Source organism: Schistocerca americana, chromosome 1, assembly GCF_021461395.2.
Source record: "Schistocerca americana isolate TAMUIC-IGC-003095 chromosome 1, iqSchAmer2.1, whole genome shotgun sequence".
Taxonomy (NCBI): domain Eukaryota; kingdom Metazoa; phylum Arthropoda; class Insecta; order Orthoptera; family Acrididae; genus Schistocerca; species Schistocerca americana.
Window position 1 is genome coordinate 355,869,664 of NC_060119.1, and position 24,369 is coordinate 355,894,032.

At 41.1% G+C, this 24,369-nt stretch overlaps 1 protein-coding gene across 1 annotated transcript in view; it reads right to left on the reverse strand.

The window, feature by feature from the left end:
• The window catches only part of LOC124599832 (fibrous sheath CABYR-binding protein-like), a 75,188-nt gene that overhangs the window by 48,204 nt on the left and 2,615 nt on the right, over positions 1 to 24,369 (reverse strand). The gene's annotated exons all lie outside the window — the stretch shown is intronic.

Below are 24,369 nucleotides of genomic sequence, written 5' to 3' on the forward strand. Positions count from 1 at the left end.
GAGTAATGCAACCGCATTACAGTTTGAACAGTCAAGGTTAACAGTGCTAGTTCTTTATCGTTGAGGCGTGCAGTTTTAACCAGCTCCCGTAAAATACGGATGATTTTTTTCGTTAGTTTTATTACGTTATGTATGACTGGTGGAACAATGTGCAACTGCTATGACGAAAATGCTTAGATAAAAATGCGTCCACAACACCGTGAACGCAAAATTTTGGTAAACAAACATGTTTTACAAACCTCTGAATGCAGCGACGCCTGTTTTATTGCACTCATATTCAGAATTTTTCTTGGTTCTACGAGTCTAGCTGAGAAATAAATGTTTCGTTGGTGACAATGTTTCTGCACAGTAGAACTATGTTAAAATTCTGGGGCATGACGTCCTAATAAATGCAACAGTAGACTAGGATGCGCTCTGTTACAGTACATGTAAGGTGGTTTTAGTGCGAGACCACTAATTCCCTTTCGACGTACGTCGGAAGAGAAATTCCGATTGCGTAACCTTTCGAAGGGTTACAACCGAAGTCCCAGCAAAGTGATCTAATAAGGGGAGGCCACGGTGGGTTCGCAGATTTACTTAGAAGTTTGTACACCTTTAGTAGGCCTTTAAAACAATATGCTATTAGTAAGGTGCAATACTCTGGCAAATCCGAGAAAGTCCAAAGAGAAGTTGTAGACTTCTCTTATGTAACGGATGTATGAGTAGGTGCTGGATGTTAGATTTCATGGTGGTCAAACTGGTTAGCATTCGAGCTTCGTAAGACGAACATGTATGAGGTGACAGTTCGACTTCTGCTGAAAATTTGTAATATATACTTTTTCATCACTGGTCATATTACTTTCACGTTTGAGAGGTAATATTCAAAAAACCACGGTATTTCAATGACTCAGGTTGACTTACTTTTTTAATTATTAGAACAACCACACTTCTATCGACAAGTAAATGAAGAAACGCATAGAGCTTTCCTGAAAATGTATGCCTGTCGTCGTGAAATCACTCGTACATGCTATCTGGTAAGGTGCCCGGAACTACTTTGTAGCTCGACGCTTCGAACTGCAGGCGGAGGCAGGCACCATTTGGCAGTTAACCCGCGTAGCGGTGAGATGTTGCTAATGTAGCAAGAACGAATAGCGTAGGTGGAAATTGTTGGACATCACGGAATTTACATTGTACTACAAAAATGAACGTTTGATTGGGAGACTAACCGTCGCCTCCTACACATTCGTCTTATGTAGCTCTAAAGCTAAACGGTTGACCAATGCCAGGCGACTACGCGCAGATACATTCGTTACATAGGAGACGGGTAAAACTTTTCTTGCGTTTTCTATGAATTACCAGAGTAGTGCACTTTATTACTTGCACATTATGTTTTAATGGCCTACTGAAGGTGTACAAAGTTTGAAGTAATTCCGTGATCAACGTCGAGGCCTTCCCTTTTAAATCCTATGTACCAGGTCGAACCATTTTCATAGTATCATGGTTAGAATATTACTTTGAGATACTCTAGGAACTATGTCGCGAAGATAAAGTACAGCCAGTACCCTACTGGACTAATCAAATAGTAAAATCATCCTTGGTACTGCTTATTTTTTCGCCCTAGCTTTATTGGCTCACAGAATGCACGAACGTGGAAAAGGGTCGATACTGGAAACTAAGCTACAGCGGGCTGTTTAGATTTTAATTGTATAACCCATGCTTTCTCGAGTACTGTCTGGTTGTTCATACGTTGGTTAGATTAACATGTGAAAACGCGTAGAAAATCAGTTTTTGTTGCTGAAACACCCAGGAACTAAAAATTAGTTGTCCAATACATCAAATACAGATACACCTTTTAATAACAATGGAATGTGTTGCTTGGATTTCGCCTGTGATTATTTAAACAGTACGTAACATGCGACAGCATTGAACGTCAAGAAACTATAGTACTTTATACATGTTTTACACACTATGATATACTCATTTCAGCCCTCTCTGTTCACAGAAAATTTCCCCATCTGTCAATGTCAAGTGCCTTAAGTATTTAGGAAGCAATATTGTTTGCAAGCCTCCTTGCTAACACGAGTATCTTCAGTCCTGCCTGCATGGTCTTCTCACGAAATGTACGTAGGTTGTAGCGAGACGACTTCTAGCAACATATGATCTGAAATTTAATTTAAACCATATCGTGATTTAGAACAACCTACAACCGGCGTTTTATGAGCTCTGTGACGGTGTCATGCGTACTAAATGAACTTTTAACGAAACTCTCCTCTTTGTATCTTCCCTACCTTCTCTTCAATCCGATCTAGTATGGATCCCGGAATGATTAATGATTTTCTAATGTTTGTGGAACTAGGGTATTTTAAGCTTCCTCCTCTGAGTGCACCGCACTCCCTGGAGAGTCGCCCAGTTGGGCTCAGTTGTGGCACCTGCCTTTCCTACAGTTAGTTCCACTTAAAATCGCTTCGCATGCGTGCTTCCAGCTATTTCATGCTACTGCTTCCAATGCGTGTTCGGCAATTGCGCAGCCTTCTGCCTGTTTGTGCAAACTACGTTGAACGTTACTTATATTGCTACTTGGCAGTAAGGCCTTATTCACGTTGACTGTTGCCGGAAGCAACCGAACAGGCTTACCGCGGTGTTTTCTGCGTTACTAAGCGCTTTTGGAGTGCCCGCCACCTTCTCCTGCAGTGATGAGGCAGAGTTACTTTTTCGTTTTGCCTCGCTCTGCGTGGCCGCCTTGCTTTTATCTGATAAGCGCGTTCCTCGTGATGCTGTAACACCTGCTCTTGAGGCTCTCTGCGTCGTGAACTGCACGGTGAGTGCATCCCTGTAGCTGTTATCGTGTAAGTTGCATCCGTTGTCTACACGCCTTGGTATTTCGTATATATTGTTACTGGAGGCGTCTATCGAGCTTTTTCGGTCAGCACTATTCTAGAGAATACTTACATCTTTGGTTTCTTGTGTATATCGCTAACAGGCGCAAGTACACTCCAACGTTAGGAGCAGTAACGGTTATGTTGCTATGACAGTACGTCCAAAATAATTAGGCAGTTTCAGACACATTGGGAAACTTTCAATGGCATCTAATACTAGTTGTAAGTAGAAATTTTGTTGCTGACAAACGTAACCTGTCTTATGTAGTAAGTTGCAGAATTTTCACAAATTTTTATTGAACTACTAGAAAACCTTTTTACCGTAAGTGCCCTGTGATTTAAAGAAGAATTGCTTGGCATAGCAGCTGGCTAGGAAGACTTTCTTACTCATTTGCTCCCTGAATGTTAGGTTTAATATGGACAGTTAGCAGGTTGTTGCATCTACATCAATATTTCAACGGAAGAACCACGCTCCTGAATCTAGTTCGTAGTTAACTGAATGAGACCTCTAAAATTTAAATAAGGGGAACAGTGGCAGCTACCAGAAACTTTACATTATATATTTTACATAGATGGCACCGTGATTGCTGGTACTCAATTTTGCTCGGTTGAACTTAATTTCATAAGCTCTTACTTTTTCCCAACCGCGTTAACACATAACTGCAATTAATATTCAGCTGCGTTTGACAACGCAGATTGCTGAAGTTTTGTTGATGAAGTTAACCAGTAATTGTAAACTTACGGTAATTTTTAGCGATCCCATCAGATAAAGCTAATGTTATTCCTGTATTTCTCCCCGTGTAATTCACGACGAAATAGTTAACAGGTGAACGGCCGGTTGGTCCAACGGGCACAATATTTCGGCAAGCGACCACACTGTCGTCAGTTGCACTGATTGCGTAGGAGCTGGAGTAGGGCAATATTGTGTGCTCTTTGAGCACTCATCCACCTGTTCGCCAGTGAGCTTTTCAGTAAAAGCTCGTTTAACGACGCTGCGCGGCATTTCACATCTAGCGGTAGTGATACTACGTCATCTATAACGCTTTGTTCGACTAGAAGGGGGGAAGAGATTGAGAAAACTAACGGGCACACTGCATAGTGATTCAGAAAATTCCATGAGCTTTCTGCTCTTCCAGCCAGGAATCAATTTTACAGTAAGGGAATCTAACCGTATTTAGGTTGGATATGGACAGTTAACAGAGTGTCTCACGTACATCAACGTTTCAGTGAAACTACATTTGTTCATCTAGTTAGTAGTTACCCGAACGAGGCATGCTCCATTAATGGCGAAGCTCTATCTGTAATAGAAATTCGATGTCAATTTTCTAATAAAAGTTCAAACCTTTGTTTGTAGACCTTAAATCGACTGCACTAATCTGCTATATTAGAATCTAGAAATTAGATTCGGGTACCAGATTTGAAGCATTCGTCTATTCCAGGCAGCTAGCCCAGCCACTTTACTACGTCTTTCACAATTCACGAGTTTTGGAAACATTCTCCCTTCATGAAAATTCGGTTTTACAAGAGTTTTTCGAATCTCGAAACAATGCAAAATAGTGCAGCCATGAAAAGTGGTGCTGTATCACTACTTATCCCACTAGTAATGTAACCTAGAGGCAAACATAACTAATTTAGAATGTTTGAAATGTTTAGTAATTCTTTTCAATGTTTTAAACCACTGTACACAATTTCAATACTAAATTATCTAAGATTTGCTACAGAATAGAGTTGTTCAGTTCTTTGGCAATTTCAGCAGCTATAAATATGTCTCAATGTTACCTGAAGTTTTCCCATGTAGGTATGAACTGTGGCAGTGTCCTGATTTACTCTCATTCTAAGACAGCAATAGTCTACAGCAATCTTACTATACAGTTTCAACTGCTTTGATATTTAAATTGGTTTGTTTGCTACCTGTTTAACATCGGAATGTGACACGGCTGTCTTATTCGCGAATACAAATTCGAGTTTTCCATCTAAGATTGCGGGCCAGTTTTCGATCAGAAAAACGGGCCAAGCATTCAACCCTGAGGAATGTCTGCTGTAGTCCTCTGCCATTAGGTAATTATGTTTTTTTTCGGATAAACTGTTTCTGGTTCTTTTATTGTGCCGCTAACGATGACATTGGCCACGGCCGCGGAGGAGAACGCGCTCTCTGAAAAAGCCGGCAAAGTGCTGGAAGGAGCGGCTGCGGCGGCCACGTTACGTAAAGCTGACAGTGACCCCCAACCGCTACCTGCTCCGGCGGACGAACCTCGCGAGAACAGGCTGCCGGCCTTCTGGTCTGCTGGCTGAGGAAGCCCCAGTCTCTGCACAGTTCCGTGTAAATACTCTCAGTGCTCACGTTCTGTCTGCAGACTCACGTATAACGAATGTGCAAACACTCATGCTATAAAAACATACTACAAATTTTAGCGAACATCTGAGTTCGACACAGTTTACAGATTTGTAGAGAACGGTGTGCGAGCTCCACAAACTATTTTATAAACACTATCTTTGTTTGAATTTGAAATGAAAATGATTTCGTATGATATTTCACAGTTCAGTAACTTTACTAATTTTGTGTTTTTGCGAGGTATTTGGCATTAGAATCATAGACCTTGCTAACAAGGGAACCTCCCCATCGCACCCCCCTCAGATTTAGATATAAGTTGGCACACTGAATAGGCCTTAAAAAACTGAACACAGATCAATCGAGAAAACAGGAAGTTGTGTGGAACTATGAAAAAATAAGCAAAATATACCAACTGAGTAGTCCATGCGTAAGATAGGAAACATCAAGGTTAATGTTAGCTCAGTGAAGGCGTTTCTCTAGAGGCCACTCAAACGTGTGATTTCTGAAGAGGGATAGCAGCATTTCAGTAGTTGCAGGGGCCCCAATCTGAATGATATCTGAGATTTTAAGATCAGTTCACGTAGATAGAAGTTTTACCTCAGTTTCTTTGCTATCCTGGAAGTCCAATTTTCCTCTCCAGGAATCGTACGTTTTGCACAGTGACAAAGGTTCAAATTTATAAAATAACGTAAGTCAGATTTCGAAACCAGATTTTCAACTGAAATATTTCCGGAAGCGGATGTTAACTGACCTTAATTTATTAGTAATGAACCGAGAATTAAAAGCTTGCAGAAAGTAGAAAATTAAGGAGGTGGAGCCTCGGTAAGTTTAAAGACTGAGTTTCAAATTGAGTATCGTAACCTTTGACGAACTGAGAGGGGAATACAGCGGCAGAGAATCAATTAGGAAAAAGACGAGGTAAACTAGATTAGCTGATTTTACCTGTCGAAGGTAGAAAAAATAGCAAATAAAGCAAGCTGATGGAAAGACTTGTAAAGAAATGAAATTGGCAGAAAGTGCCAGATGGCTAATTAGGTACGGCTAGGGGCCAAAGGGAGACTAACTGGAGGAAACAAAACCTATAGGGAGCTTAAAGAAACTGAAAACGAGAAGCAATTGCACGAATATTAAGACCTCAGATGGCAAGCCAGCACTAGGCAAACGGGGGAAGGTAACAGACGAAATATCCTCAGACTTCAAGAACAATGTAATATTTCCAATTCCAAAAAAGCAGATGCTGTCAGGTGTGAGCACTGCCTATCAGTTTAAAATGCCATGATTGAAAATTTCTGATACGAATTTACAGAAGAATTAAGAAACTGGTAGAAGTCTAATTCGGGGAAGAAAGGTGAGTTCCAGAGAAATATTGAAACACTAGAAGCAATATTGACACTACGACTTCTTAGAGGGTAGATTAAGGTAAGGTGAACCTATTTGTTAAGCATATTAAGACTAATTGACAAAGTCTGAAGATACCTACTGGACATTTTAAGTATGATTGGGAGTGCGGAACATTCACTGGTGTTAAGATATAGCAAAAAATGCACAATATGTAGAAAAATCGAATTTTTAGCAATATTTTGTGTATTTCCCCTAAACGTCGTCTTCGCTTGCCCCCAAGTTAATTTCGCTTCTATTTGCTCTCTATGGTTACCTGGTGTCCCCTAATAACGCAATGGGAAAAGCGACTAACTTCACCGACAGAAAAACAATGTCTAACGGCACTGGAAGGAAACTAGTATAGCGCTGCTTCAATGATCGATCGGGAAGCAATGATTTTGACGTCACAGACACAGTGGGTTGCTGCGTCGTGCGCGTGGCATGGAGGTGTGCGCAAGCTGTCATGTCTTGACAGACTTCGCATATGGCCCGCTGATGGGAAGTGTTTAATGCCACATGACGTCAATACTAATCCCTACACACTTATGTGACCAGATCTGTCACTCCATCACTCCGTCAGGACACCTGTACATTTGCTGAATGATTCACAACGGTATGACTTACCATCTGCCGTCAAATTCGACATTCCAAGACTTTTCTAGAATGATAACGTACAAACTTACGCCTGTGGATACCAGACAAAATTTCTAATAGCTAAAGAGCACAGGTGCGTTATCCGTATATTATGACTAATTTTCTTCATTATTGCACCAATTTCCTGTTTTCTCGTCCATAGCATTATATGCATTTCAGGAATTTATTCCTATTTTCAAGTGCAGCTTTTGACTTTGGTATTTCATACGCCTGCACAATGATGGCAGTACAATAACTGCAAGTAGGAAAATTTTTTAACCGTGTGAAAACAGATTTCTAATTTCCGAATGCACGAAAATCACGACACGCGTAAGAGCGGCTGAACAACCGAAGAAACTACTTGTCTGTACGTGTGAACGTACGGAAGATCAATGAAAAGGGAAGGATGACCAGTTCTTCCTTCTACTTCGAAAACGAAGTTTTCCTTATGCCATTATTAGTAAAAATGGAATTGAAGGACTTCGTGACGTAAGAGCGACTTTTCGTAACAACTCGTTGACCGGAATTCTCCCGCTAAATGATACACTACATCAAAAATGCTGCAAATATTTCATTGTCGTCCTCAGATTCAGGTTCCAATGCGCTGAATGGCGTGACTCGGGCTAGAAAATTATTCATATGCTGAATGTGGCGTATTCGCGAGTCATAATAAACTTTGCCACCTGAATACGAGGCAGAGGTTACATTTGAGCTTAACACTAACTTACAAATACGCTATTCCCCGTCTAAGTTATGATTTTAAGATAAATACTGAAACAAGGTTTATAGCAAATTACTCTAGACCTAATTTTCGTTACTGATATAGCTCTCGTTTTTACATCGACGTTAAACAGTGTGTTTAGAAGACTGCAATTTACTGGCCTATCTTTTGCCGGCGAAGTTTTCCTAGCTATTACATTGATCATTCAGATGCATGCATTGCTGTATTGAAATCTGGTTAGTAAATAGCATTTCGCTCATGTCGTGTAAACCATGCTTGCAAATTTCCTAATAATTCTTGAATTCTTCTATGTTCTATAATTTGCTAGGAAGTTTCGAAAACAGTTTGTGAAATAGTATCATCCTCTGTTTAACATTTAATTTTGTAAAATAAAGACACCGCACAGTTTGAATCACCCAATCTTATTGCATGTTAAGACATCCATTTCCATCTTGCTGATGCTATTAATGCACGCACTGCCTTATCACAAAAATAATAGTATTCAGTTATGTAACTATTTAAATGTTGATGGGACGGTTCCGTCTTTCTGCTGTCATTTCCCTATTTTACGTTTACACAGTTTACCAAACATATCTGAGTCATACCCCATCTTCGGTATGGCTTGTGTGCATCTTCAATACGACTAGCAAGTATTTAGAATTTTTAGATTGCCTCTGGTCGGGGCAGCAGATGGAAACATATTCGATGGAATTTATCGAAGTAATTCCACAACTTTTTTTCTCGTCTTTATTGCGTCTTTCATGTTTTATGGTTAAGTGTCCAGTCAGTCCGAAAGTTCCTTACTCTTAACCCAGAAGTTCCATTCCAAGATAAGTGTGAGGATCTCAGATGGTTAAGTGATTATTTGTAAGTAATGTCCCGTTATTTTATTTTAGAAGTTTTAACCGTATAGTTTATCATTTTTAAGAATCGTTGTTTCCTATTGTCTTAATTACTTTTGAATACATTATGGGACTGGCAGTGATCAGTGTGTTACAAATATTTACTATTAGAAACAGTCTTTATCACGATTTATTTGTCAAGGTGACCAGTTTCGACCACAGCTGTGGTTATCTTCAGACCATTGAGTAGGAACTCATTCTGTTCGAGAATTACTACTCTCCAACAGAAAGAGGTTCCTACTAAATGGTCTGAAGATGACCACAGCTGTGGTCGAAACCGGTCACCTTGATAAATCGTGATCAAGACTTTTTAATAGTAAATATTGTCTTAATATTTTCGTTATTTCAGTTTATGCCAGATGATTGAACTTTAAGCGTTGCGAAACCGGTTGCGCATGTAATAAAATATAGTTGTGCTGTTTCTTCATTTTACAAAATTGACTTTTTGTTGCGGCTGCCCCATAGTAAGATTTTATACTATCGTTAGTACTCAACATACTTTGCGTGACTTATATAAATATCCTTACGTCAAGCCTTAGATCTTTATTGTTTAAGTTTTTTTATTATCTTTTCTTCATCACTGCAGATGTTGAAGCGCATTACCAGATCTAAACAGCGGTGCCACAACACTAAGAAGATTCTTTATCCTCTTGTTTAGCTTTATATGTAAGTATCAATATACATTGGCGACGTTTTCGGATAAGAATTCACTTCATTATCTTTGACCAGAGAGCGCTAGCGGGTTCTGGTCAATGCCCCTACCGCTCAGAAGAAAACTGGTGAGACGACTTTTTCCCCCGATTGCTGCCGGAGCGCGCTGGACACCGCAGCTGGAGAGCTTCTTAACCAAACTAACAGAAGGCGCCCTCACTCATGTCGAAAATACTGAAACAAAAAGTATTTTCTTTCAGAATCACCTTTCATAGTATTAGGTGAGGACCGTACTAATAAACCAGGTCAAGGCTTAAAATTTGTGTTAAACCGACGTTGTAAATGGCGCGCAAGTAAATGTCCATCTACCGCAAAACCGTCTGTTATAGCACTTTCTTAGTATCTGTTACGTGTCATTTTTTAGAAAGCAGTTCTTGTATAAGCTGCTTCGGCTGATCCACAAGACCCTTTCAGAACCAATACTGACATCGTTGCTCTTGATTGTAGCGTACAAAAAAAGAAAGGCAGCTACTAGGCACCTGCCGAGCCACCGGCCTATTTAAGTCGGTATTTCTCTACAGTCTTGCTATCTTCCTATTTACATCAACAGACTGCCCACGCTCCATTTACATCAGCCGTACAGTTACGTAGTATTTCCACTTTATATCTTGTTTGAAGTATGCGTTGTTCTTCCAATTTCATTCTAAAGAATTTAAAGTTGGCTACTCGCGCGGTAACTATGTTGTAATGGGACCCATTTTTAACCTTTTTATAGAAGTATCCGATACCAGGATTAATCCCGAATGTGGTGTATGTGAAAATTCTCGGCTGTTTCACTGAAAGAATTTCATATGATTTTCTATACAACGTGTGATGTTTCCAGCTAAAATATGTACAAAAAGAAATTTGTTGCACTGTGTGTGGTTAAAATTTTTCTTTTGAGGATGAAACTACGAAATGTCTGGCATTCATATTAATTGCACACGGACGCTAATTATTAAATTTCTGAATTCATTTACAAAATGAAATTTTAGAGAAGATTTTTTGTCAAGAGTTTGTAAACTCTCTGGAATATTTTGACTACCGCAGATGTGAGTTTTAGTGGGCATGCCTATGATGGAATCAGACGTTTCTGAGCCTGTCACTAATGTAATTTGTGGTGTTGAAGTGGAAACTGAAGACTAATGCTGAAAAATGTGACTAAGAAAATTCAAGATTACAGGCAAATTTTCAGTTATTTAGCTACAAAGAACCCACTATAAATCAAAATTTTAGTCTCAATAATATATCCCTAGACGCAATAACTGCAGCCAACAAGAGGAGAAAATGAAGTTAAAAGTTTCTTTGATGTATCTCACGCCTCTAAGCTTTTGAAAATGACACTAAGAAATTTAATGGTGATGTGTGGAAGGGTAAGATTACAAGGTTCACTGGCTGATGTGTTGCACTTGGCCGAAATTCGGAAAATTGGATAGTTACGCGATATTTTTCATTCAACGGCAGTACGCTACAATTGAAAAGGTGCTACGGCCCTATCAGTTTAACAGCTTTTGATACCGGAGTACGAATCCCAGTACGCTCTGTATGGAATGTTTTGCGGCAGAGCTAGTGCTTCAAATTTCCCCCGCCCATCGTAATGTGCGGTGTTTGCTTAACCGCGAACCTGCGAGCCGTGAACACCGGACCCTCGACAAGACGGCAGGCGTTGTCTGCGGTATCTGTGACAACCACACGAGCACACAGGACAGAGACACCTGTTTCTCTGCCGCTCTCAGGACGTCGTAGCACATAGCCAGAGGGAGTAAGCAGTCGTACCAGTTATTTGTTTTTTCTGTTCCCCCTCTCGCAGTTACAGTAACTGCCAATGTTACTAATCATCTCACCTATTCAAACGCACTCAAAGATAGCGGGTAAATAAACTGTTAATCGCCGTAAAATGTTGAAACACCTTTGAAAATAGTTTGGGAGTGTTAAGTGAGTGTAAGAGCAAGAGTTGAGCACCCTTGTATAAAAGTGCGTCGTACGCGGTAGGAAGCGACCTGCACGCTCTTGCCGCGTGGTCTGCGTTCTACCAGTAAGGGAGCTAGCTTAAGAGCGGGGACTCTTCTTCAACCGTGAATACTCTCAGACATTTCCATTTATTTGAACACAGGTGTTGGGCGCATAAGACAATTTCAGAACTATTGCATAGAAGCTATGCCTCAAAATGGCCAGTCTAGGAAGGCGAATTAGAGGCGATTAAGGAGAGTTCTCTATTAAAACTGCCATCTAGGTGCTGCAAGAATGTGGTAAGCAAGTAAGTGAATGATTTGTCCGGAGCGTTATCGGTGAATGGTACAACGGAAGAACGTCATGAATAGTCTAATGTTGTTTTAATTTCGATTTTGGTGATGTGAGCGACTTCAACATCTTTCCATCAGAGTTACGAACTACCGTGTGGCGAAACCAAAAATACGAGCTGCAGGATAAACACCGGCAAACTACTGAAACTACTGTCGAAAACGGCACCGGAGGAGAGGGGAGGTGTGTGTTTCGGTATGGTGCTGTTTTAAGCCATCGAATGTGTAAAGCACTTTCATCGACAGTAATTTAAGAAAGCGTGTTAAATCCGAAAGTGAATGCACATAAGAATGCAGAATGTTAGTTACTACACCCGAAATTTTTCTATCTAAAGCACTCATCAAACCTTGGAAAAACATTGGCTTCTTTGTATCTCAGTGCTGTTGAGACCACTCGTCAGGCCGTAACCCCATACAGAATTTATGGGACAAACTGGAAGCGTCGTGACAACTTTAACGAACTATGAAAATCTGAAAATGTGTAGGGAGAATGGGAACTAATTGGGGCTGAGAACACTGCTGACTTCTCTGGTAACATGCAACAGTGCTTTAACGCGATTATAAAGCAATGAGGGACATCCCACGACGTGTTGAGTGTCAACATTATTCCCGTATTCACAATGGATTGCATTGGTCGAATATTAAGGAAACTATTGTGTTAAGGCGGGAAATGTTTAAAAATGCTGTCTTTTCCTTGAGAAGTTATGTGCTCTAGTTTGTATCTTCATTGACGAATCTCATTCGTTTAATAAACGTGAGTGAATAAAACCTACCGTTAGATGGTGGGGAGACCGAATACAAACGAATGCCTGCGCGTCTTTATTGCTACTTAGGCCCTGCGGCTGATATCACCCACGCGAGATACATACGTAGTCTTTTCCATCACTTCTGCCCTTACAGTGCAATTCCGTTCGTTGATTGGAACAAACGCGAAAATGATCACACGCTAGACAAATTTCTGCAATAGTAGCAAACCTCTTGAGCTTATAGTTCGGATACCAAAGGTTAACACTGAGAAAGTTGAAGTAGCATGAAATGCAACCGTCATTCATTAGCGCCATTCTGGGACAGGTAACTGCACCTGTTAAGAAAACGATGCACAAGATGCTGGTTGGTTGGTGGCGTTAAAGGGACCAAAATGAAAGGTCATCAGTCACTTCATCCTGTATGTATCGTACCAAAAATAATCCTCGGAAAAAGAATGCAAATGAAATCTTGGGAAGCTCGATTCTAAACTAGATACACAGACATAAAATCAAGTAGGAGAGAGGGGTAATGTAAGATGCTATTTCTAGATTAAGATACTGCTGAAACGTGTCAAACGACCGCAGTGAAAACTTTTCAGGAACTCCCTAAGTAGCAAGTTAGGGGGTTAGGATCTAGCGTCCAGACGAAGCACAGGGTCTGAAGGGGTAGGAGGCGATCGTGATTTTTCAAAATTAACCCCCACGCATTTGGCTTAGGGAAACTACGGGAAACTTTAATCTTTCACAAAGACGAGAAAACTTCCTACCAGTGAGAATCTATACTCCGCGTCTTGTAGGAAGGCGGCCCTATTTTCAGCGGTTCTGCACATCCCTCTCCATTAGCTGCTAATAGCCAATGAGATGTATTCCCTACCGAGCAACAAGCGGTGAGTTACTTCTAGACGGTGAGAATCTCCTGCAGGCTGCGCGACAATACTGTTTCATTCACAGAGCGGCCGAATTATTCAGAAATTTTCTTGTAGCGGCGCAACTATAAACCTATGTAAATAGTGCCTTAACCGCTGCACTTTTTCACTCATCAAGTACTTCAGGGACACGCTGCTACGATCTTATTTAATCTGTGTAGCCTTTACGAAAGAAAGATGCTCAACGATTTTAATTAGCAATAATTGGAACAAAAACTACTTTAGAGAAATAGTAAATTTAGGGAATCTGACCTAGATTGTGGAAAGCTTTGAGTCCATGTGTGGCACAATGATGGCGAAAATAAGAGGCTTTCAAGTATATGGACAGCCATTCATGTACGTCATATGCCACTTCAATAGGGAAGTTAATAGTTAAAATTAATATGACTTACATTTCGCAACTAACTGAAGTTATGTAGGTGCCGATCTCGACTGGAGGCTCGTGGATCCAAATAGGTTACCGATTTGCCTACTTTCCTCTCACCCACAGTTGAAAAATTACGAAATTTGAAAAAATATTTGTAATTTAGCCGCGAACCACTAATACGATTAGTTTTAATCGGGAATATTGTGGCCTTTATAAAGCGCCATCTGAGGAAAACAAAATCAAGATGATCAAACTTGTTTCAACCCCTTTCCGGGAAAACTCTTGCCTTTTATCGTTTTGGCAATTGGCTCGGTATGGAAAAATACGTGCAGTAAGGTGCACTCTAGTGACAAATACGATAGTGATTGATTATAGTGCCATATTTTCATAGAAAATTTTCATTCACAAAATGATTCACTTCGTAACTGCGAGGGGCTGTCGAAAAGTTTGTAGCCCGAGATAGTTGCCGTAATGTCTCAAACACCACCTACTTTTATGGTGATCCTTTGTGGGTATGCATATCAAATTTAGCGGTTCCACCTTCGTTAGTTTTGCCGCTAGGATTCGTTGTATACGGTAGTGTAAGCAAAATTCCGTGATTGAGTATCTTCGTTTGAAGGGAATGACGCCCAAGGAACTTGCCAGGAACACGCTGAATACACTCTAGGACAGTGCTCAGTCTTATGAAAGAGTGAAAAACTGGGTGTCAGACTTCAAACGTGGAAGATGCGTCAAGCAGCGGAAGGCCTGTCACCGTTGCCACTGATGAAACAGTGACCAATTCACAACGTTGCTGCACATTGAAACCACATTTGGAATCTCCAATGGGTGCGCTCATGGAACCGTTGGGGATATTTTGCCAACGCGAAATGTTTCATCTCGGTGCGTCCCGAAATTGAATGCAGATCGAGACGGGAGAGTGTGCAGTGCTGTGATAGAAATCGCCCGCCAATTTGATGCGGATGAAGACTGCATTCTTGCAAGGTATGTCAATGGACAAAAGGTGGATTCACCACTTTAATCCCGAGATAGAACAGTCAATGGACACATGCTTCATCCCCTAGCCCAAAGAAAATTCCGGGTGCAAAAATCAGCTGATAAGGTAATGGCATCGGTCTTCTGGAATGCACAAGGGGTAACTGGCGGATTACTTGCAAAAGGGCGTACCTATCAATGCATAATACTATTGCACCGTTTGAGAAAAAAGGTGGAGAAAAATTGCGCGCGGAATTCTTTTGCGCCAGGACAACGCACCGGCGCACGAAGGACTCGCAACACACTAAACTGCATAACTGCGGGTCCAAATTGTTACGTTATCCGCCATATTCTCCAGACTTTGCTATATCAGAATAATTTTGACAAACCTAAAAAGATCTCTAACGAGGAAGATTTGACGATGATGCAGTGAACACTTGGTTGGACTAAGACCTTTTATTTAAATGGTTTGCAGAAGTTATCTGAGCGTGCCCGCAAGTGTATTAGTGTACACGGGTATTATGTTTAAAAATAAATTGGTATTATGAATTTGTCATTTTTCTTAGACTAGACACTTTTCGACACCTCCACCCCTCGCATCTTGCAACCTTTACAAACGTCAGTTGCTGAATCTTTCAGTTCCTCTTTAATAGCATTCTTTATAAATCTGAGAAAATTAAACGTAACCAGTTGTTTGCCAAGGTTAATTTTTTACCAACGTAATGAACTTAACATAGCGAAACTACTTCCTAGCAGCTGTACGTTCACCTTTGCAGCCAAGAACATCTGGACTGGATGAAAGTCTGGTAAACAATTCCCTACGTTACTACGAAGCTCTTTCACCCTCTAGGTCATCAGATTAGCACTTTCAGATGTTCATTGAAAATCAATTTCGAAACCGGAAATGATTCTTTGACACTCAGCCGCTAAAAACAATGGAGTTGCCCGTCTTTAACCAGCACACTTCTCACCTCATCTATCCTGAAAATCACAATGTAGTAGTGATGGAGAGTAGACTGAAGTTCAAGACAGTCAGGAAGAATCAATAAGCAAAGAAGTGGGATACGGAAGTACTAAGAAATGACGAGATACGTTTGAAGTTCTCTAACGCTATAGATACAGCAATAAGGAATAGCGTAGTAGGCAGTACAGTTGAAGAGGAATGGACATCTCTAAAAAGGGCCATCACAGAATTTGGGAAGGAAAACATAGGTACAAAGAAGGTAGCTGCGAAGAAACCATGGGTAACAGAAGAAATACTTCAGTTGACTGATGAAAGGAGGAAGTACAAACATGTTCCGGGAAAAATTAGGAATACAGAAATACAAGTCGCTGAGGAATGAAATAAATAGGAAGTGCAGGGAAGCTAAGACGAAATGGCTACAGGAAAAACGTGAAGACATCGAAAAAGATATGATTGTCGGAAGGACAGAATCAGCATACAGGAAAGTCAAAACAACCTTTGGTGACATTAAAAGCAACGGTGGTAACATTAAGAGTGCAACGGGAATTCCACTGTTAAATGCAGAGGAGAGAGCAGATAGGTGGAAGGAATACATTGAAAGCCTCTATGAGGGTGAAGATTTGTCTGATGTGATAGAAGAAGAAACAGGAGTCGATTTAGAAGAGACAGGGGGTCCAGTATTAGAATCGGAATTTAAAAGAGCTTTGGAGGACTTACGGTCAAATAAGGCAGAGGGGATAGATAACATTCCATCAGAATTTCTAAAATTATTGGGGGAAGTGGCAACAAAACGACTATTCACGTTGGTGTGTAGAATATTTGAGTCTGGCGACATACCATCTGACTTTCGGAAAAGCATCATCCACACAATTCCGAAGACGGCAAGAGCTGACAAGTGCGAGAATTATCGCACAATCAGCTTAGCAGCTCATGCATCGAAGCTGCTTACAAGAATAATATACAGAAGAATGGAGAAGAAAATTGAGAATGCGCTAGGTGACTATCAGTTTGGCTTTAGGAAAAGTAAAGGGACGAGAGAGGCAATTCTGACGTACGGCTAATAATGGAAGCAAGGCTAAAGAAAAATCAAGACACTTTCATAGGATTTGTCGACCTGGAAAAAGCGTTCGACAATATAAAATGGTGCAAGCTGTTCGAGATTCTGAAAAAAGTAGGGGTAAGCTATAGGGAGAGACGGGTCATATACAATATGTACAACAACCAAGAGGGAATAATAAGAGTGGACGATCAAGAACGAAGTGCTCGTATTAAGAAGGGTGTAAGACAAGGCGGTAGCCTTTCGCCCCTACTCTTCAATCTGTACATCGAGGAAGCAATGATGGAAATAAAACAAAGGTTGAGGAGTGGAATTAAAATACAAGGTGAAAGGATATCAATGATACGATTCGCTGATGACATTGCTATCCTGAGTGAAAGTGAAGAAGAATTAAATGATCTGCTGAACGGAATGAACAGTAATGAGTACACAGTATGGTTTGAGAGTAAATCGGAGAAAGATGAAGGTAATGAGAAGTAGTAGAAATGAGAACAGCGAGAAACTTAACATCAGGACTGATGGTCACGAAGTCAATGAAGTTAAGGAATTCTGCTACCTAGGCAGTAAAATAACCAATGACGGACGGAGCAAGGAGGCCATCAAAAGCAGACTCGCTGTGGCAAACAAGGCATTTCTGGCCAAGAGAAGTCTACCAATATCAAATACCGGCCTTAATTTGAGGAAGAAATTTCTGAGGATGTACGTCTGGAGTACAGCATTGTATGGTAGTGAAACATGGACTGTGGGAAAACCGGAACAGAAGAGAATCGAAGCATTTGAGATGTGGTGCTATAGACGAATGTTGAAAATTAGGTGGACTGATAAGGTAAGGAATGAGGAGGTTCTACGCAGAATCGGAGAGGAAAGGACTATGTGGAAAACACTGATAAGGAGAAGGGACAGGATAATAGAACATCTGCTAAGACATGAGGGAATGACTTCCATGGTACTAGAGGGAGCTGTAGAGGGCAAAAACTGTAGACGAAGATTGGAATACGTCAAGCAAATAACTGAGGACGTAGGTTGCAAGTGCTACTCTGAGATGAAGAGGTTAGCACAGGAAAGGAATTCGTGGCGGGCCGCATCAAACCAGTCAGTAGACTGATGACCGAAAAAAATCCTGAAAATTTACTGCCATGCTTCAACAGATGTTGGTTCTCTATGGCGGTGGGTGGGAGTTTCAAAGAGTGGTAAATGTAGATCTGCGGAAGAGTTTATCGGCTATGAGGGGATGTTGGGTAGCCTTGGCAGCTCTTGCTATACGACAACCCTTGAATTGATGTTGACATACCGATCCTATCCAAAGTTAAACACCGGGGACGGAATAATTAAGAAGATTCAGTTTTACATCAAATTTTCACACATAACATGTGGTCACGGTATATGCCAGACATTCACTGGTATAATTGTGAAGACATTCTCTGCTGGAAATGTTTCTAAACCCCCATCGCAAATTAATACTGGATTTCAGGAAAGCACCCTCATTTAGAATAACTGGATACTTTAAGCACATCAAGGAACTACGCGATTCGTTACTGTAATCAAGAGCCTGTCGTATCTTTACGTTATTTCATTAATGAACAGCGCAGAAAAGAAAAGGTGTATGAAGCATTTTCATTACACACTGACACGGACCAAGTAAGAACACGTGAGAAAGCACCGTCGTATTGTTAAAGTAGGACGTGGAGGCAGCCCTTGAGTCACGCAATTTCCGCAACGCTGCGCACCCTTGCCGGATGTCAGTTTTCTTGTGTTGTTCCCGCGACCTGTCTTACAAACCGTAAGTTGGAGGTCAATAGATAAAAAACTTTGGAAGCTCTTCCGTTCTGCAGCTGCTTCGTTACTGTGAACAGTAGACGAGTACAACTTTGTATTCGCTTAGTTGACAACTCTTTGGAGACCGTAGCAAATCACGTGAGTAGAAGCCTCCGGTAGTCACGCGCTTAAGTCTTTAGCACAACCTTTCGTGCTGCCATTCTCTCGTTCTGGGGCAAGTGAAAATTTTACCTTCTCACCTACAAAAGTTTTTCCCAAATAAGCAGCTAAACTGTGCAATAAGCGGCGACGGCGGCATACAAAATTTTAGAAATACTCGTACATGTACTCAGAGTAAGATTAACAAATTCATGGATTATACTGAAATACTTCGTCCCTCTAAAGAAACTGCTTCTGTAACAATCTCACAACAATTTAATTTTCGATGTCTGACGTATTAATGCTGTAAGAACCGTAACTGCGGATGGACCCATGTGTAGTAGCAAGTGAAATTTTTAAACCTGAATACATTGCATTACTGTCTCATACGCACGTGTACGCCCAGCACAGTACGTTTGACTATAGTTATCTCGACGCTACGAAACGTCGCCAATTGCATGCACCTCTGCAACAGTGAAAAGATTCCATGTATCCGCAATTTTGTGGCCAGACTTTCGGACAACTGATCTAACCAAATTTTAAATGTCCAACAAACCTACATGCAAGAAGTGCAAGTGGTTTAGCAGCAAAACTGAATGGAATGTTGGCATGTATACAACTTGAACAGTCAACGTTGAGACCTTGCGTGCCTTAAAATATACCGGGTGATCAAAAAGTCAGTATAAATTTGAAAACTGAATAAATCACGGAATAGTGTAGACATAGAGGTACAAATTGACACACATGCTTGGAATGACATGGGGTTTTATTAGAACCAAAAAATACAAAAGGTCAAAAATGTCCGACAGATGGCGCTTCATCTGATCAGAATAGCAATAATTAGCGTAACAAAGTAAGACAAAGCAAAGATGATGTTCTTGACAGGAAGTTCTCAATATGTCCACCATCATTCCTCAACAATATCTGTAGTCGAGGAATAATGTTGTGAACAGCACTGTAAAGCATGTCCGGAGTTATGGTGAGGCATTGCCGTCGGATGTTGTCTTTCAGCATCCCTAGAGATGTCGGTCGATCACGATGCACTTGGCGACTTCAGGTAACCCCAAAGGCAATAATCGCACGGACTGTGGTCTGGGAACGTGGGAGGCCAAGCATGACGAAAGTGGTGGCTGAGCACACGATCACCACCAAACGACGCACGCAAGAGATCTTTCACGCTTATAGCAATTTTTTTGGTTCTAATAAAACCCCATGTCATTCCAAGCATGCGTGTCAATTTTTACCTCTATCTACATTATTCCGTGGTTTATTAAGTTTTCAAATTTATACTGACTTTTTGATGACCCGGTATATTCAAAGGTGCTTTCTCGAAGAACGATGAACTTAAATTATTAATACCATTACTGGTATGCGCATTAAGCTGTAGTAATTAAATACTCTGTCAACGTCTACGACTAATGTACTGATAAAGTGATCTTCCTTGACAAACATTTTATGATGATAGCGCCCACTAGCTTTGACGTCTTATTTCATGTTACTCAGTCCATGAAATTGAACAATTTAGTTCCACAATACTATACTACGAGAAAACCACAATGTAAGGCGGTGTGCATTCCCATACTTCGTGAACGTTAAAGTCAACCTTAGAGGTACGAGGAGACGAAAATTAATAACTTTGAATCACACTAACCAAATCAAACATCACTAGCACCCGAACAGTAGACACTATGCAGCAATATTGACCTATCAAAATACATTTGCCTGACTGTTGCATGTGCAGATTCGAGGAACTATATGTAAAAAAGGCCGTTCTGGATAGTACTAGTGTTACTTTGTATAATATCTGCAGTCGTGCTACATGATAGCGCAAACGCTAACCTCAGAGAGCCTCTCCGGTGTAGGCGCCATCGCAACGCTGTTGGGACGGAGCTGCACAGGACACTGAACACTGAGTGGACGCGCCAGCAGCAACAGGTGCTGTGGAAGGCCACGCCCTATCAGCTTCTAGTATCTATCCCTACCTGTACGTCAGACTCGTTGCCCCTACGCGACACTGGTTTAACTTCTCCCGCGAAACCCTCACGAGCTTTGCGTTTCATGTGGTCACTAGTTGAAGGTCAGTCTTCAGATTCCATGGAAATCATATGGGACATACATGGACGCTTTGATCGGTTCAGCTCTAAACCGAAAAGTGACTTAGGAACTATTACACCAGGAATCCGCTATCAGAAGTAGCGAAGAGCGAACTCTTCACTTTGTTGCCCAGTAGGGCAAAGCTCTCTTACATCTTCCACTTACCAGACTCGCTACGCAGTCGCTAATACCAGGACTTATCGTTATTCGATGAAACTGAGTGCACATTTTCTAGCAGTTTATGAGCACTAATAAACTATCTGAAGAAACATCCTCAGTCAACGTAGTGAAATAACACGGCAAAAAAATTATTCTTCCCTGTTATTCACAAACTCCTGAGCGCTGATGAATACCGACGACTTCCGTAGCCAGTGGGTAGGTATCTGAAAACTAAGGCGAGAAATATACAAGGGAAGTAACTTCCACATTAGTGTAGATATGTATTTAGGTAATTATGCAGAGTTACAAGTTTGATGCATAAGTGACATTCAACTTCTTTCTAACTAATAAAAAACTGCGATTTAGAATGCAATTATTTTATGGCTCGTGGAAAGATTCCATACCATCATTGTTTGTGAAACTAATCTCAAAACTATCACCAAACGAACTAAAAATTTGGGCATCTTTGTACAGCGCAGTTTCAATCACGTCACTAAATTGAAATGTACAGGCAGTCTATGACTACTACTATTTGGAAAAAATTGACAGAACAGACACGAGAACTCTTAACATGCAGTAGCACAGGGTTTAGGTTATCGTCCTATTTAGAAAACGTAAGAACGAGCATTTTGCCTGCACCATGAAGTAAGTATCAAAACCATTTAAAGCACAGCAGCCTATTCAGGTAAGTCTTCCAGGCATTAACTTCACACCGATGCGTAGTCAAAACGAGATTGTCCTGCACTATTCTGCTAATTTCAACTCTCACTTCGAAGTACTATCTCATAAATCTTATATCGAAGTTAGTTTAGGGCGTTGGGCGTGTCCAGGTTACGTGAGAGTCTCAGCACTGAAGGTTATATAACTGACCAACGTCCTAAATTAGCTTTCAATCTTGACCTCACGGTAATTACCACTTTGAACCCTCTATTCACAAGAATCCACTTTTGTCTTCGTAGTCACGTATTTTGACAATTCTAGTATCTTCTGATTTTGAAACGCGCACAGCTGCGAGGATGTTCAAGTTGTGAAATACAAACATTCCTAAGATGCACCATATTACGTAACCTTCAGCCGCTCGGACATACAAGCTTTACGTGATCAGCTTACGGGAAAAGTAGCGGTAATGGTGTAAGCAAAATAACTAGTCCAATTTTTATTCTACCTAGAGTAAGTTGTGTGTTAAACGGCACTAATCTATTTTGGATCTCGCTGCAGAATTCTGATCTAGTAAAGAGTCAGTGATGCGCTGGAGAATGTAAGTCTGTTGGAGACCGTAGGCTTCTAAAGGATGTTTCAGCTAGGAGAATTACGATTTCTATGAAGCTCTGAAATTAATTCAGACGAGTGCGTCTGCAGAATGTAGTAGATACTTGAGTGGGTGCGCGCTAGAGGGAACGCAGCTACGGGTGGCGGGGTAGGTTTAAGCACTTGCTTGTGCTGCTCCAGAGGCAAACGCTTGCAGCTACGTACTTGGAGCGGAGAGCGGTGGCCCATAGCGGCTTTGGCCCTAGCGCGGGCTGCGTGGGCGTCTACGGACAGCAGGGTTGCGCCTCGCTGGAGCTGGAAGCGTTGCCGGCCTGCGCTGGAGCCTCCAGCGGTGTGGGCCGCTCCGCGCCGCTTTACGTAACGAGGCGCGACGCACCCACCGCTGCTTACGTAACACGCACCGGCACAGACACCCCCGCCCACGTTCGAGCACACCCCGCCAGTTGCCCCTTCATTAACCTGTTCCGTGACAATACGAACCGATATGCCGGAGCCCAAGTAGTAATCATCTGTTGAAGAATCATTTAAGGCAAATAGTGCATTATTGCAGCGGAGCTAAGTTTCGTATCCCTACTAACTCGTTACCCGGTACTCCGAATTACGAACTTTCAAAAACTGCGTGGCAAAATTGTAAACCCGGTAACCCGGAAGCTAAATGGGTCCGTTTTGAGTGACGGGAGGAAGATAAGTGGTTACGTAACCACCTTGTTTTCAACACACGGAAGAAAACAACCAGTGTTAATTTAGACTTTCCCCATAGAACACTAAAGGAACAATCAGTTGATTGGCAGATATTACTTTTGCAATACGCTACTTCGCCAGAACCCGTCGAAACGTCGTGGGATCTCAAAACTGCCAGAGCTTTTCATCAATTTATTCAGCAAAGATGCTATAACCTCGACAACGCATTGATCCAATCTCCTATACTTAGAAACAGCTATTGCAGAAACAAGTCGTGGTACTGTGACTGGAACCAACAACTTATTAGGACTGATTAAACCTCACAAATATTAGAAACTTTGAAACGCGGAATATAGAACGAGTATGGCACCATCTTCTATCTCCCTTATATCAGCCTTACAGCTAAAGCAGTCCATGAAAACTGTACATACTCAACTTTTAGTAAATAGCTTTGCAAGACAAACGCTCAAAGCAAGGAACTTCAGGAGAGCCTTCTCTAACAGCGATGACTCACAGCTTTGTAGTTGCTTAATCTAAATTCAGGAAAAATTTCCCTTTACCTTTGTCAACATGTTTTCTTTTTCTGACATTTGCTAACATTCAGAGACGCTGGATCATCTTACCCAGTTTATACTTTTAATGCAATGTGACAGTGAACGGTCATTCAACATACAAATATTCAGATATGCCGATTTTTCAATGGTGCACATCCCTTAGCTTGTAACATTAATAAGCATCTGAAACTTTCACACCATAATCTTGTAACAAGAGTCTTTACTACACCAAGCTATTCTGCTATGAGCTGTACAGTATCTTTAAGCCTGAAGATTTTGCTACTGGTCCTATTTTACCCGAGTTTTGTATACATCGCCTGCTCCATATAGTCTGGAAGCTGATGCCTCGAAATTAGTGAAGACGTGCTCGATGTGATCTCATTCTGCACTGTATTAAGTCTGGAATCGTGAGCAGTTGATACAAACTCCGATATCACGCGTGATGTGTCTAAGATAGCTATCTTTCTTGCCCTACATTTAGGACACGGGGTGGCTACACATTTGTGCGCAATATTTCGAAACTTGCGTAATTTGTTCCGTCAGGTGGTGAAAACAGACGTACGTTAGTTGAAAGTTTAGGTAAGTCATCGCGCAACCTCAAACATTTTGAAACATCTATTATAAAGGCTTTCTGGCTATACCTAGATTACGTAATACGAACCCTTCCGTCGCTACTGAAAGTGCACGATTGCAAGTGTGTATACAATACTCTGAATTGGATAAGATATATGGTTGCTCTCCCACCTCACGTGTTTCTCAGTTGGTCTACGCTGTATGCACGAGTGAGATTTATCTAAGATGTAATCATTTAAAGATGATTCTTTGAAGAATTTAATTGCCATGTACAAAA